We start from the raw sequence: 17205 nt of genomic DNA on the forward strand, positions 1-17205 counted from the left end.
TTCTTCATCTTGCATTCCGAAATGCAATTCCTTCTACCTTATCTTTTCAGGTGGTGTTATGTCATTTTGACAATTTCTTTCGTGTTTCATGATTCGCAAGTTGTCAGGAATGAGATAGTTAAACCCATCAATTTCTTCGAGCATGATCTCTTCTCAATCCATCAATCTCTTTGTTGGAGTATCTTGGTTTAGATTTCACCGGAAGCCTTCCATTGGGAATGTTGCTATTTATGGTGCTTATAAATGACCCAAGTTCTTCATTTATCCTCCCGGTGAAGTAAGTTTATCGTCTCCTTGTTGATATCAATCCAATCTATTGTTTCCGTTAGTGGCAGAATTTCACCTCATAGTTTTGAGATGTTCTCCATAAGCCCACTACAACCTTGTTCTTTTCGTTGTTGGTTTTCCAATAACTCCGTTCGACCCTTCTCCTAAAGATGCTTTTCAAGCTCATTTGAGGTAGAATATGTTGTTTTCTCCTTCGTTCTTTTGATTCCATTCTTACTTTTGTTCCGGAGGCATTGTGATGTTGCTCTCTTCGACCCATCATCTTGTTTTTCAAGATCATGTTCAATTCCTTCCATTTACAGTCGGAGTGCTGTCCAAATTATACCATTCTTATTCCTTCCCTATCTTGTTTTAACCGGAGTGTTGTGTCTATCATTCCTCTTCTAACCGGAGTCTCATCCAAGTGCTTTCATTTTGCCAAGTTCATATTCTTACCTTCCATTTCCAACCGGAGTGTTGTCGTAATTGATCTTTATCGTTCCTTGTACATCTTGTTTCAACCGGAGTGCTTGCATGTACTTCTTGTCCATTGCAATCCCTTTTTCTTATGTCTTTCAACCTACAGGATTCTCGTGATGTTCCTTGTTCCTCTTGTCTAACGGAGTGTTTGCAACTTTGTTCTTCTTCGTTGCATTCTTTCTTTCAATTTGTTCAACCTCGCAAGGTTCTTTGGTTTCACTCATTTGTCAAAGAAGCAACTTAGTTTTACCTCTTCTATTCCTCTTCTGTTTCCCTCCGGTGCCAACCTAGATCTCGGGATGAGATCCTCTCGTAGTGGTGGAGTGTTGTGACACCCCGAGACCAATGCGCCAGGTGTTTTCCAGTTATTCGCCGACGTTGCCGTGTCATTTGCTTGCGTGTTGCACTTCATCATGTCATCATGTGCATTGCATCATCATGTTTTCAAAACTTGCATCCGTCCGGGTCCCCAGTTCTCCCCATTGTCCGTTCTGAGCCCAACCACACTTGCACGCGCCCGCGGCACGTCCGAAATATTATTTTATAAGTGGTCGGAAAATGTTCTCGGAATGGGTTGAAAGTTGGCTTGCGGTGTTGTTTTGTTGTCAGTAGGTCGCCTGCCAAGTTTCATCGCATTCGGAGTCCGTTTGACGCCCCAACGGATAAATATAGCGGCAATAGTAGCCGGTCTTTTCGTCGGACGTTTTCGGTCTCCGGAAACCGCTGACGGGTCCATCTCTCTCTCTCTCTTCTCTTCTCTCAGCCCAAGGCTTTCTACACAATCCACTACTTACCAACAGGTCCAACCTAACTTCTCTCGTCAGCCCGCGGCCCTCCTCGCGCGCGTCCGAAAGTTTGTCCCGAACCCAACCCGGACAGTCGGCTCCGTTGGGTCCGGATCATCCCCAAACATCCCCAAAATGTCATCGTTTTATTTATTGGACTCCCTAACCTATCTATTCTCGACCGTCTGATCTAAATCGGATGATCCAAATCATCCTCCTTCCACTATATATATAGTCCACCCCATACCTAATTTGGAAAAAAACTAGAATTCCTCCTCCCGTCTCGTCGCTGCGCCGCCACCCACCTTCTCCCATCGGGATTCGCTCCAAACCAACCAGTGCACAGCTCGCTCCCTTCTTGATTCACGACTCCTCCCAATCCAGATCCCCACCAAATCCCATCGCCACTTCCACCTTGTTCTCCGTACCCAACCAACCACCGCAGCCACCCTCGCGCGCCTTCCCTTCTGTCCCTAGCGCTTTGACCTTCTCCTCGAGCCGGAGCTCGTTGCCGTCGGCCACAACAACAACTATTGCAGTCCCGCCGCTGGCTAACTGAACCAGCATCCCGCGCCAAGCCTCCTGCCGCAGGGACGCGAGCTATCTCCCGAGCTCGTCCTCCTGTGGATCCCCTCGATCCCCTGCCTTGCCGCGTCTGCCTCCCGCTCCAACCTTGTCCACCAGCAGCTCCGGACGCCGCAGATGAGCCCTGTGTCGTCTCTTCCCTTCCTTCTCCTACCTTTCTCTCTCTCTCTCTCTCAAATCCCTCTCTCGTCTGTGTCTCTTCTCGCAGGAAAGCCCCGAGGAGTTGCGCTCGTCCCCGCCGGCAAGCTCGCAGCCGTCGTGGATCCTCACCTCCGCGACCTCCCCGATTAATCATTTCGCCGGAGTCATGCCGACTCCGTCGCCAGCCACCGTGTCGCCCTCGTACTCCTCGTCGCCCCGAGCCCGCGCAAGCCGTCGCCCTGCCGCCAAGTCCCAGCGCGCACCCGCGAAGGCTCTGCTTCCAGTCGCCAAGTTCTTGCCAGGCACGCCGCTGCCTCGATCCGCCGTCCCCGCGCCTCTTGGCCTCCTCCGCGCTCGATTCACGCTGTTCCCGAGTCCCCTGTTGCCATGGACGCCAAGTCGACCTGCATCGAGCCCGCTTCCCCTATAGGCGCGACCTCTATTCGTCTCTAGCCGCATCGTGCTTCGCCTCGAACCGCTGCAAACATGGACGCGTTGACCTCCCCTGCTGCGCCTCCCCAACCTCCTCGCGCGTGGCACCGCGCCAGACGCCGCCCTCCGCTATTGCTTTGCTGCCGTCCAGCCGTGCCGCCGTCCCCCTGCTTCCTCTGCTTCGTGAACGAGCGAGGAGAACGCTCGCGTTGACCATGCATCAGGCCCAGCGCCAGGCCTCCTCTATTTTCTGAACAAGCCAAGCCCATGGTGAGCAGCAGATACAACGCCCCCCTGTGCACTGTTGGGCCAGCAGTTTCAGCCCGCTTTCCTTTTTTTTCAGATCTGTGATTTTAGCTATTTATTCCAGGGTTGGCAGTTTTGCAGTATAGCCCCTAAACTTCATGCATATCATATCTCTCAAACCGTGCATCGGATTAAAATAAATTATATATGAAACATGCTTAGAATTTTGTCTAGTTTCATAATTTGCAACTTTCATCCATGTTTAAAATGATTAAACTGCTGTTTGCATTAATTTGCTCTTATGCCATGTTAAAATGATTTATTGCATAACTAATTAACCGTAGCTTGGTTTTAAATAAACTTTATATGTAAATGGGGTAGAAAAATGCCTAGTTTAACATGGTGGCTTTACTTTGCATGTTTAACTACTCTAAAATATGGTTTAGGGAAGAACAGTACCAAATCCATAAATTGCACATGAGGATTTTTCCAAACTTGTTGCTTGTTGTTCCGGCCTCATTTAAACTTGTCTAGATAGGTAGTTTTCATATGCTCCACCTTTTGCCATGTTTAACAACATTTAATATTGTTGGGTACCTAAACGAGAGAGAACTAAATAAGTCATGTGGTGTTCCGTCAATATGCAACTCGTTGCATATCGAGCTCCACTTAACTTGTAGTTTTGCTTGTGCATTTTGCCATGCCATGCCATGCATTTTTAAACCAGACATGCATCATACTTGCTTGTGCATCATGTCATGTATATGTGATGGTTGTTTACTATGTTGTTTGCTTCTTTACGGTGTTGCTTCTTTGGGTTAGTTCCGATAATGTCGCGTTTGTGAGGATCCGTTCGACTACGTCTGTTTATCTTCTTCATGGACTCGTTCTCCTTCCTTGCGGGATCTCGGGCAAGATGACCATACCCTTGCAATCACTTCTATATTTGCTTGCTAGTTGCTCGATCTATTGCTATGCCGCGATACCTACCACTTGCTATATCATGCCTCCCATATTGCCATGTCAGCCTCTAACCCACCTTTTCCTATCAAACCGTTGTTTGGCTAGGTTACCGCTTTGCTCAGCCCCTCTTATAGCATTGCTAGTTGTAGGTGAAGATGAAGATTGTTTCGTGTTGGAATTTGGATTTGTTGGGATATCACTATATCTCTTATTTAATTAACGCATCTATATACTTGGTAAAGGGTGGAAGGCTTGGCCTTATGCCTGGTGTTTTGTTCCACTCTTGCCGCCCTAGTTTCCGTCATACCGGTGTTATGTTCCTTGAATTTGCGTTCCTTGCGCGGTTGGGGGAATGGGACCCCCTTGACAGTTCCCTTTGAATAAACTCCTCCAGCAAGGCCCAACCTTGGTTTTACCATTTGCCACCTAAGCCTTTTTCCCTCGGGTTTCTGGAGCCCGAGGGTCATCTTTATTTTAAACCCCCAGACCAGTGCCCCTCTGGGTGTTTGTCCAACCTGTCAGCCGCCGGTGGCCACCAGGGGCAACTCTAGGTTGGCCTACCGGAAGTTTGGACAATCCGGTGTGCCCTGAGAATGAGATATGTGCAGCTCCTATCGGGATTTGTCGGCACATCCGGGTGGCTTTGCTGGTCTTGTTTTACCATTGTTGAAATGTCTTGTAACCGGGATTCCGAGTCTGATCGGGTCTTCCTGGGAGAAGGAATATTCTTCGTTGACCATGAGAGCTTGTGATGGGCTAATTTGGGACACCCCTGCAGGGTTTTGAACTTTCGAAAGCCGTGCCTGCGGTTATGGGCAGATGGGAATTTGTTAATGTGCGGTTGTAGAGAACTTGAAACTTAACTTAACTAAAACACATCAATCGCGTGTAGCCGTGATGGTCGCTTTCCGGCGGAGTCCGGAAAGTTAACACCATTCTTGTGTTATGCTTGAACGTAAGTAGTTTCAGGATCACTTCGTGATCACTTCTAGTTCACGACCGTTGCATTGCTTCTCTTCTCGCTCTCTTTTGTGTAAGTTAGCCATCATATATGCTAGTACTTGTTGCAGACCCACCTCATTACCCCTTTCCTACCCATTAGCTTAAATAGTCTTGATCTCGCGGGTGTGAGATTGCTGAGTCCTCGTGGCTCACAGATACTTCCAAACAGTTGCAGGTGCTGATGATACCAGTGCAGATGACGCAACTGAGCTCAAGTGGGAGCTCGGTGAAGATCGTGTTCGTTGTGTTGTTTCGTTTTCCAGTTGATCAGTAGTGGAGCCCAGTCGGGACGATCGGGGATCTAGCATTGGGGTTGTCTTTCTTTATTTTGGTTCCGTAGTCGGACCTTGTTTGTATTCTGGATGATGTAATGCTATATTTATGTATTGTGTGAAGTGGCGATTGTAAGCCAACTCTTTATCCCTGTCTTATTCAGTACATGGGATGTGTAAAGATTACCCCTCTTGCGACATGCCTACTATGCGGTTATGCCTCTAAGTCATGCTCCGACACGTGGGAGATATAGCCGCATCATGGGTGTTACGAAAAGTCTTTAAGGACTTGGGACCTCTTGAACAGCGACCAATCTCTTGCCTTATCATGAAAGTCAGTTTTTGGCTTTCTCTACTGAGGTGCTCGTCCGGAAGAACCAGGACACAATCGCAGTAGTTCTCCCACCGCTACCTTAGCCGATATAGCGGAACGTAAGGTACCAAAGCATGGGAGCCGGGCAACCCAACATTTGACCCAAGACATGATTCGGAGCTGATGCATATAATGCTATAAGTTCGGGGTGTCGCACTGTCGAAAGTGTTTGGACTTCTTGCGCCGTATTACGGGGTAAACGAGAGCCCCAGGCGTACTGACCGCACCCGAGCGTGCAGGTGCGGAATGTCGTAAATGGACATATAAGATAAAGAGAAAAACTTAAATAATGCAATGACAGATTAATAATATGCATTGTTATTTGAATAATATGTAGAAGCATACTTGTACAAGTAGTGCAATAAGCATAAAGTAGGACAATTCAGAATGTCCTATCCCAAGGCAAGCTACGCATAAATAGTGAAAAGCGGGTATATCAAGTATTACTAGAGACCACCTAGCGGTTCCCGTGTTCATCCTAGCTTGTTGTCGCCTTGGTTGTTGCTTCCAGAATGTGTCCGGCAATCGGACTGCCGGAAAGGTCTTTCGAAGAGTTAGGCCCTGAAAGAGAAAAGGAATGTCAAAGGTATACAGCCCCTGGTGTTGTTAAGCCACAATGCCGGGCGTGTCCTGATTGTGCCCCCGCCTATGTCCATGGTATTTTCAATGCGTAGTTATGTACGCGTGGCACGAATTTCTTCGCTGCACTAGGACTGGGACGGGGTCCGGATTGCTAGGCGAGCGTTGATCGCGCCAGGCAATCCTGTTGCAGATTGTTCCGGACTCGCTTGAAGGTGTCCGGGGGCTGTAACGCCGAATGAGTGGTCTGACTGAACAGGCTGCTTTGTGCCTCTGCTGCAAGGGCCGCAGTGTGCTCTTCTGTATGGAGCGAGCATTCTGTGTTTCCATTTAATGTTATGACCCCACGGGGTCCTGGCATTTGAGCTTGAGGTATGCGTAACGCAGCACTGCATTGAATTTTGCAAATGTTGTCCGTCCGAGCAGTGCATGATAGCCACTGTGAAACGGGACAATGTCGAAGATTAACTCTTCGCTTCGGAAGTTATCCGGTGATCCGAAGACCACTTCCAGTGTGATTGAGCCTATGCAATGAGCCTCTACACCTGTGATGACGCCTTTAAAGGTGGTTTTGCTGGGTTTGATCCTTGAGGGGTCGATACCCATTTTTCGCACTGTATCCTGATAAAGCAGGTTCAGACTGCTGCCGCCATCCATAAGGACTCGAGTGAGGTGAAATCCGTCAATGATGGGGTCTAGGACCAGTGCGGCGAATCCGCCATGACGGATGCTAGTGGGGTGGTCCCTACGATCGAAGGTGATCAGACAAGCAGACCATGGGTTGAACTTCGGGGCGACGGGCTCCATCGCATAGACGTCCCTTAGTGCACGCTTTCGCTCCCTCTTGGGAATGTGGGTTGCGTATAGTTCACTGTCTTCACTTGTGGGGGAAACCACTTCTGTCCTCCTGGGTTCAGCGGCCGGGGCTCCTCCTCGTCATCGCTATGCAGCCCCTTGTCCTTGTTTTCGGCATTTAACTTGCCGACCTGCTTGAACACCCAGCATTCTCTGTTGGTGTGATTGGCTGGCTTGTCAGGGGTGCCGTGGATTTGACACGAGAAATCCAGTATGCGATCCAGACTGGAAGGAGCTGGAGTATTTCTTTTAAATGGCTTTTTCCGCTGACCGGATTTAGAGCCTCTGAATCCAGCATTGACTGCCGTATCCTCGGTGTTATCGCTGATATTGCGACGCTTTGGTCTATTACGACGCTGCCTACCGTTAACGTCTTTGGTATCCGAGGTATCCGGATTCCTTGATGTGTTGTTGCTGCGAGCCAGCCAGCTGTCCTCGCCCGCGCAAAAGCGGGTCATGAGTGTTGTGAGGGCTGCCATAGATTTCGACTTCTCCTGGCCGAGGTGGCGGGAGAGCCACTCGTCGCGGATGTTATGCTTGAATGTCCCTAGGGCTTCTGCATCCGGACAGTCTACAATTTGATTTTTCTTAGTCAGGAACCGTGTCCAGAATTGTCTGGCCGATTCCCCTGGCTGCTGGGTTATGTGGCTCAAGTCATCAGCATCCGGTGGCCGCACGTAAGTGCCCTGGAAGTTGTCAAGAAATGCATCTTCCAAATCCTCCCAACTGCCAACGGAATTTGCTGGCAAGCTATTCAGCCAATGTCGAGCTGGTCCTTTGAGTTTTAGTGGGAGGTATTCGATGGCATGTAGATCCGATTATATAGTTCGCGAGCCATGTGGATGTGAAGGAGGAAATCCTCAATCCATACAGTGGGATCTGTTGTGCCGTTGTATGATTCGATATTTACGGGTTTGAAACCCTCCGGGAATTCATGATTCATAACAGTGAAGCATAGGGGGTGTGCGGCGCCTCTGTGCCGGGCTATATCCCGACGTAGTTCGTATGAGTCTTGTCTGCTGTATTCGGCCCTGCCGGATTTACTCTTGGTGTATCTGACGCGACGATCATCGTCCCGTGTGGGCGCACGTGCTCGTGTCCCATATATTGACCTTGCGATTTTTGCCTTACTGTCCAAGATGTCTCGCAGGTCCTCTGTGTTGCCCCAGGCCTTAGTATTTTTGACTGAGTGGCGATGGGGTGCAGTTTGAACTTTAGGCTGAAATGCCTCTCTAGCTCGGCCGCGTAGTGGCCAGTCAGCCGCATCATACACTGGTGAGTGAGGTTTCAATGCTTCCTCCTCGAGGTGAGGTAGCAACCTGCGTTTTGGGTAACTCTTGGACGGGCGCTCGAGTTCATGCTCCTTGGCCGCAAGGACTTCGGTCCATCTATCTGCTAGCAAGTCTTGATCAGCTTGAAGCTGTTGATGTTTCTTCTTTAGGCTACTTGCCGTGGCCATAAGCTGGCGGTTGAAGCGCTCTTGCTCGACGGGGTCCTCAGGCACGATAAACTTGTCATCGTCGAGGCTCACCTCGTCTTCGGAGAGAGGCATGTAATTGTCCTCCTCCGGTTCTCCATCTGCTGCCTGCTCTGGGGGGCTAGCTTGTTCGTCCTCTAGCTCTGCACCGTGCTGGAGGGGATTGTTGTTTTCTTCGGCGCTATCTGGGGTGTTATTATCTCCTGTGTCGGTATCACTGCTCTTGCTGTGGCAGGACTTAGAGCGGCGCCGCTGACGTCGGCGCTTGGGTTGCTTCTTGGAGGGGTCGTCCTCCGCTTTCTCGTCGCCATTGGCTTCTTTGGGGGTGTCCACCATGTATATATCATATGATGAGGTGGCAGTCCAGTGCCCCGAGGGCGGTGGATCCTGTTCGTCTCCGGCCTCGTCGTCCATACCGTCGAAGTCTTCGGAGCCGAAGTCAAGCATGTCGGTTAAGTCGTCGATAGTGGCTACTAAGTGGGTGGTGGGTGGGCAACGAATTTCCTCGTCGACTGCATCCCATTCTAGCCGGACATAGTTCGGCCAAGGTTCTCCTGACAGGGAGAGAGACCTTAATGAATTTAGCACATCCCCGAAGGGTGAGTGCTGAAAGATGTCCGCGGAGGTGAACTCCATGATCGGCGCCCAGTCGGACTCGACGGGCACGGATATGAGCGGCTCGGAGTCCATGGCCGGAGATGAATCCAGTGGTTTGGCGACACGACTCTCATAAGGGGTGAAATCAGTATCCGGCTCTATCGCCACTGAGAGTGCGGCCTCCATGGCGGGGTCCATCCCTCCGCTCTAGGATGGCGCGACTTGCTATGGATTGATGGGCGGAGTAGCTGTGGATGCGATCTCCCGAACACTGTCCGACGGCAGAGTTACGTCGTGCTCGTCAAGACTGTACGGCGCGTCTGACATGGGCCTGAATCCGTCGAAAATCAAGTCTCCGCGGATGTCGGCTGTGTAGTTCAAGTTTCCAAATCTGACCTGATGGCCAAGGGCGTAGCTCTCAATCTGCTCCAGATGGCTAAGTGAATTGGCCCGTAGTGCAAAGCCGCCGAATATGAAGATCTGTCCGGGGAGGAAAGCCTCACCCAGGACCGCATCGCTAGCGATGATCGAAGGAGCCATCAAGCCTTATGGTGACGACACAGTGGAACTCTCAATGAAAGCACCAATGTCGGTGTCAAAACCGACGGATCTCGGGTAGGGGGTCCCGAACTATGCGTCTAAGGCGGATGGTAACAGGAGGCAGGGGACACGATGTTTACCCAGGTTCGGGCCCTCTTGATGGAGGTAAAACCCTACGTCCTGCTTGATTATTCTTGATGATATAAGTATTACAAGAGTTGATCTACCACGAGATCAGAGAGGCTAAACCCTAGAAGCTAGCCTATGGTATGATTGTATGTTGTCCTACGGACTAAACCTTCCGGTTTATATAGACACCGGAGGGGGCTAGGGTTACACAAGGCCGGTTACAAGGGAGGAGATATACATATCCGTATTGCCTAGCTTGCCTTCCACGCCAAGGAGAGTCCCATCCGGATACGAGACGAAGTCTTCAATCTTGTATCTTCATAGTCCAATAGTCCGGCTGTCCGGAGACCCCCTAATCCAGGACTCCCTCGGGCATAACTATATTTCAAGCATTGGTTCATAAAAACAAAGTCTGGATAACCCTAATACATTCACTCAAACATGATATCCTTTGAGCATTGACCCTCTACTATTCGGGCACCCACCAGGACATCATCAAGGTACCACTCCGGCTTGCGGTGGTCCTTGCCTTTGGGCGGGCCTTCGGTTTCCACGACGGTGGCCTTCATCTTCGCCCAGTGCATCTTGACACGGGCAAAAGCCATCCGTGCACCCTCTATGCACGCTGAACGCTTCACAGCTTCAACTCGAGGTAGCGCATCACTGAGTCGCCTCACCAGGCCAAGGTAGCTGCTCGGAATGGGTTCGGTTGGCCAAAGCCGGACTATGATGTCCTTCATGGCCAGGCCGGACATCCTATGCAGCTCCGACAGTTGCATCATCTGGTTGTTCAATAACGCCGGATGCTCCGGCGCCAGGAACTGTGACCATAACAGCTTCTCTATCGTGTTCCCCTCTTGGGCTCGGAAGAACCGCGCGGTGTCGGCAGCACTCCTCGGAAGATCCGCAAAGGCATCTAGAGAACTACACAGTCGAGTGAGCAAGGCATATCTTTGACCCCCAAATATACTCTGCAAGAGAAAGGGCTTACCAACCACTATCTGTTCGGCCTGCCGGATCTCTTCATGAGCACTCCGGGACTCTGTCCATGCCTCCTTGGCCTCGTGGAGGGATTTGGCGAGTTCGGCCGCTTGGGCTGTAGCCTTCTCCTCCAAAGCCTCGCATTTGTTGATGGCGTCTTTCGGCTCCTACTCCACTTCGGCCACCCTCTCTTCATGCTGGCGGCAGGAGACCTGTTCGGTCTTTAATTCCACAGCCGCTTTATGCTTTCCTCGCCTTCGCCTCCTCCTTGGCTCGGGTAAGGGCACTCTTGAGATTCTCGACCTCGGCCGCGCTACCTGCACTCATAATTACAGCAGTACATGAGTTACACTTTGAATTTGCATATCACTTCGGACGTATGATAAAACTCTTTCTACCTTGTGCCTCATCGAACCGCTTGTTAACACGGTCGATCTCATCATCAGCCAGCTTCAGTTTTCGATTGAGTGTGGAAACTTCAGCGGCCTGGGCGGTTTCCACCAACAGGGAAGCCTGTTGTAAAATAAAAAAGTACGTCACCTCTTCCGAATACTATGTGATCCTCTGTTCATCCTTTTTCAAAACTGAAAAGAGTTTCAGGGGCTACTATCTATATACAGGTATATTTCCTTCATATGAAAAGCATCTAGAGCATTACATCGCATACCTTGAAGCCTGTTAGCGGGCTGGTGAAGGCTTCGTCCAGCCCGCTCTTAGCGGACAGAACCTTCTCAACCACCACACCCATCAGGGTGCGGTGCTCCTCCATGATGGAAGCACGTCGTAATGCTTCCACCAGAGCATTCGGCGCCTCCAGATTAGTGGAGGTCGCCGTTGGAGCTGATGCTCCCCCCTCCTTCAAAGGGGGCTGCTCACCCGATTCCGGAACCGTATGGGTCTCTGTAATGGTGTCTGGCTAGGGGCCGGACTGGTCAGGGACCCCGCCGTCGGTTGCCATGGGGATCACACCCCCATGTCTTCAGCCGCCGAGGTATTACCCTCGGGCATTGTTTCGTCTGCCTCGCCCACTCCTCCGCGGCCTGGAGAGGTCCTTCGGGACAACACCTCAGTGTCATCTGCGGCGATGGGCGGAGAGGCTCGGGGAGGCGTCTTGCTCTCTGCCATCTCAGGAGGTAGAGAGCTCCCCTCAGATAAGGGTTGGGAAAGTCGCGGGCGGGGATGAAATACACACAATATGATATGTTATATTAAAAAAATAGAGGACCGAATACATGTAATAAATATTTTGATGCTTACGATTCGGCCAGGGGCTTCACCCTGGAAAGCATCTTGGGGATGGGTTCGGTTTCTGAATCCGAACCATCCGAGAGGGTAATCTTCCCCCTCTTGGGCGCCTCCTCCTCCGGGTGTGTGGAGGCTGTCCTCTTTTTCTTCCTCCCCTTAAGAGGGGAGTCGCTTTCCGCCTCCTCCTCCTCCTCCTCATCCTCGTCTCCCTCGTGGGAGGAGGAGATTTCGGTCTCTCCGGACACTGCGCCCGAAGGACCCTTGCAGTGGAGGTCGCCCTTGGCCTCCTTGCCCTTATTTTCTTGGCCTTCTTCTCCGGCGCCTAATAGGGCGCCGGGACAAGCATCTTCCTCAGCTGGGGTTCGTCCGGGTCTTCAGGCAGCGGAGCCGGACACTTGATCTGCTCCGCCTTTGCTATCCATCTGTGTACAAGGAATGAAAAACTCATTATGCCTGAAAAATTATCGATCAAATATATATTCGGGAACAACACACTTACCGGTGTGGTCGGATTCTCGCTGTCGAGACTGATGTCTTCGTTCTCCTTTGGCCATGCTTTTTGGGCCTTGAACAACAGCTTCCTGATGTCTTCGTGTGTTGTGCCAAAGAAGTGCCTCAGGGTCTGAGGACCTTCCGGATTGAACTCCCACATGTGAGAGGGCCGGAGTTTACATGGAAGAATCCGACGGAAGATCATCACATGAATCACATTAGTGAGACTGGTGTTCTTGCTTATCATATTTGTGATGCGCTTTTGTAGCATCAACACTTCCGCTGTGGATCCCCGCTCCAGACCCTTAGCGGTCCATGAGGTGAGCCGCATAGGGGGCCCGAATCTGAATTAAGGAGTGTCCGCCCACTTGGCGTCGTGGGGTTCGGTGATGTAGAACCACTCCTGCTGCCACACCTTGACAGTCTCCACAAAGGCCCCCTTAGGCCAAACGATGTTGAGGAGCTTGCTCAGCATGGTGCCACCGCAGTCCGCATGCTGGCCATCGACCACCTTCGGCTTCACGTTGAAAACCTTGAGCCATAGGCCGAAGTGTGGGGGGATGCAGAGTAGCGCCTCACACACGACGATGAACGCCGAGATGTGATACGTCTCCAACGTATCTATAATTTTTGATTGCTCCATGCTATATTATCTACTGTTTTGGACTATATTGGGCTTTATTTTCCACTTTTATATTATTTTTGGGACTAACCTATTAACCGGAGGCCCAAACCAGAATTGTTGTTTTTTGCCTATTTCAGTGTTTCGAAGAAACGGAATATCAAACGGAGTCCAAACGGAATAAAACCTTTGGGAACGTGATTTTCCCACCGAACGTGATCCAGGAGACTTGGACCCTATACCAAGGCATCGAAGAGGCGGTCACGAGGGTGGGGGGCGCCCCCTGCCTCGTGGGCCCCTCGGTGCTCCTCCGACGCACTTCTTCCTCCTATATATACCAGCGTACCCCCAAACGATCAGAACAGGAGCCAAAAACCTAATTCCACCACCGCAACTTTCTGTATCCACGAGATCCCATCTTGGGGCCTGTTCCAGAGCTCCGCCGGAAGAGGGCCATCATCACGGAGGGCTTCTATATCATCATAGCCTCTCCGATGAAGTGTGAGTAGTTTACCTCAGACCTTCGGGTCCATAGTAGCTAGATGGCTTCTTCTCTCTTTTTGGATCTCAATACAAAGTTCTCCCCCTCTTGTGGAGATCTATTCGATGTAATCTTCTTTTTGCGGTGTGTTTGTTGAGACCGATGAATTGTGGGTTTATGATCAAGTCTATCTATGAATAATATTTGAATCTTCTCTGAATTCTTTTATGTATGATTGGTTATCTTTGCAAGTCTCTTCGAATTATCCGTTTGGTTTGGCCAACTAGATTGGTAGTTCTTGCCATGGGAGAAGTGCTTAGCTTTGGGTTTGATCTTGCGGTGTCCTTTCCCAGTGACAGAAGGGGCATCAAGGCACGTATTGCATCGTTGCCATCGAGGATAACAAGAAGGGGTTTATTTCATATTGCATGAATTTATCTCTCTACATCATGTCATCTTGCTTAATGCGTTACTCTGTATTTAACTTAATACTCTAGATGCATGCTGGATAGCGGTCGATGAGTGGAGTAATAGTAGTAGATGCAGGATCGTTTCGATCTACTTGTCATGGACGTGATGCCTATATACATGATCATGCCTAGATATTCTCATAACTATGCTCAATTCTGTCAATTGCTCAATAGTAATTTGTTCACCCATCGTAGAATACTTATGCTCTTGAGAGAAGCCACTAGTGAAACCTATGGCCCCGGGTCTATTCTCATCATATCAATCTCCATCACTTTAATCTTTCTTTGATTTTTACTTTGCTTTTACTTTTTACTTTGCATATTTATACCAAAAAATACCAAAAATATTATATCTATCAGATCTCACTCTCGTAAGTGACCGTGAAGGGATTGACAACCCCTAATCGCGTTGGTTGCGCGTAGCTATCATTTTGTGCAGGTACGAGGGACTTGAGCGTGGCCTCCTACTGGATTGATACCTTGGTTCTCAAAAACCGAGGGAAATACTTACGCTACTCTGCTGCATGATCCCTTCCTCTTCGGCAAAAACCAACGCAAGCTCAAGACATAGCAAGAAGGATTTCTGGCGCCGTTGCCGGGGAGTCTACGCAAAAAGTCAAACATACCAAGTACCCATCACAATCCCTATCTCTCGCATTACATTATTTGCCATTTGCCTCTTGTTTTCCTCTCCCCCACTTCACCCTTGCCGTTTTATTCGCCCTCTCTCTCTATCCTCCCTCTCTATTTGCCTCTTTTGCACGTTTGCTCTTGTTTGCTCGTGTGTTAGATTGCTTGTTTGTCGCGATGGCTCAAGATAATACTAAATTGTGTGACTTCACCAATACCAACAACAATGATTTTATTAGCACTCCGATTGCTCCTCTTACCGATGTTGAATCTTGTGAAATTAATACTGCTTTGTTGAATCTTGTTGTGAAAGATCAATTCGCCGGCCTTCCTAGTGACGATGCCACTACTCATGTGAATAGCTTCGTTGATTTATGTGATATGCAAAATAAAAAAGATGTCGATAATAATGTTGTTAAATTGAAGCTATTTCCTTTTTCGCTTAGAGATTGTGTTAAAGCTTGGTTTTCGTATTTGCCTAAAAATAGTATTGATTCTTGGAACAAGTGCAAAGATGCTTTTATCTCTAAGTATTTCCCTCCCGCTAAGATCATCTCTCTTAGAAACGATATTATGAATTTTAAGCAACTTGATCATGAACATGTTGCACAAGCTTGGGAGAGAATGAAATTAATGATACGTAATTGCCCTACTCATGGTTTGAATTTGTGGATGATTATACAAAAAAATTATGCCGGATTGAATTTTGCTTCTAGAAATCTTTTAGATTTAGCCACGGGAGGCACTTTTATGGAAATCACTTTAGGAGATGCTACTAAACTCCTAGATAATATTATGGTTAATTATTCTCAATGGCATACGGAAAGATCTTCTAATAAAAAAGTGCATGCGATAGAAGAAATCAATGTTTTGAGTGGAAAGATGGATGAACTTATGAAATTATTTGCTACTAAGAGTGTTTCTTCTGATCCTAATGATATGCCTTTGTCTATTTTGATTAAAAATAACAATGAATCTATGGATGTGAATTTTGTTGGTAGGAATAATTTTGGTAACAACACTTATAGAGGGAATTTTAATCCTAGGCCATATCCTAGTAATCCTTCTAATAATTATGGGAATTCCTACAACAACTCTTATGGAAATTATAATAAGATGCCCTCTGAATTTGAGAATAGTGTTAAAAAGTTTATGAATTCACAAAAAAAAAGTTATTGCTTTGCTTGAAGAGAAATTGCTTAAAGTTGATGATTTGGCTAGGAACATTGATAGAATTTCTCTTGAGGTTGATTCTTTAAAGCTTAGATCTATTCCTCCTAAGGATGATATCAATGAGTCTCTCAAAGCCATGATAATTTCCATTGATGAGTGCAAGGAAAGAACCACTAGGATGCATGCTTCCAAAGATGCCTTTATTAAAGCGTGTTCTTCCAATTCCTATGAAAATCAAGATGAAGATCTAAAAGTTATTGATGTATCCCCTATTAAATCTTTATTTTGCAATATGAATCTTGATAAAACTGAATATGATCTTCCTTTACCTAGAAGGCGTTCTAAAATTCTGAGTATTTAGATCTTTATGATGAAATTGATGAAAGTGGGATTGAAAGAAATAAAAATCTAGATGTTGCTAAACCCACTATATTGGATTTCAAGGAATTTAATTATGAAAGTTTCTCTTTAATTGATTTTATTTCCTTGTTGCAATCCGTGCTAAATTCTCCACATGCTTATAGTCAAAATAAAGCCTTCACCGAACATATTGTTGATGCCTTGATGCAATCTTATGAAGAAAAACTTGAGTTGAAAGTTTCTATCCCTAGAAAACTCTATGATGAGTGGGAACCAACTATTAAAATTAAAATTAAAGATCATGAGTTTTATGCTTTGTGTGATTTGGGTGCTAGTGTCTCCACTATTCCCAAGACTTTGTGTGATTTACTAGATTTTCGTAATTTTGATGACTGCTCTCTAAACTTGCATCTTGTGGATTCTACTATTAAGAAACCTACGGGAAGGATTAATGATGTTCTTATTGTTGCAAATAGGAATTATGTGCCCGTAGATTTCATTGTTCTTGATATAGATTGCAATCCTTCTTGCTCTGTTATTCTTGGTAGACCTTTCCTTAGAACGGTTGGTGCGATTATTGATATGAAGGAAGGGAATATTAGATTTCAATTTCCATTAAAAAAGGGAATGGAACACTTTTCAAGAAATAAAATAAAATTTCCATATGAAACTATCATGAGAGCCACTTATGGATTGCCTACCAAAGATGGCAATACCTAGATATATCCTCGCTTTTATGCCTTGCTAGGGGCGTTAAACGATAGCGCTTGTTGGGAGGCAACCCAATTTTATTTTTATTCCTTGCTTTTTGCTCCTGCTTAGTAATAAATAAATTATCTAGCCTCTGTTTTTGTTGTGTTTTTTGTGTTTAATTAGTGTTTGTGCCAAGTAGAACCGTTGGGAAGACTTGGGGAAAGTCTTGTTGAACTTGCTGTAAAAAACAGAAACTTTAGCGCTCACGAGAACTGCTGTCATTTTTATTTGAAGAGTGATATTTAGATAATTCTTTTTGAAGATGTTTAATATAT

Source organism: Triticum urartu, chromosome 2 (genome assembly GCF_003073215.2).
Source record: "Triticum urartu cultivar G1812 chromosome 2, Tu2.1, whole genome shotgun sequence".
NCBI classification, from domain to species: Eukaryota; Viridiplantae; Streptophyta; class Magnoliopsida; order Poales; family Poaceae; genus Triticum; species Triticum urartu.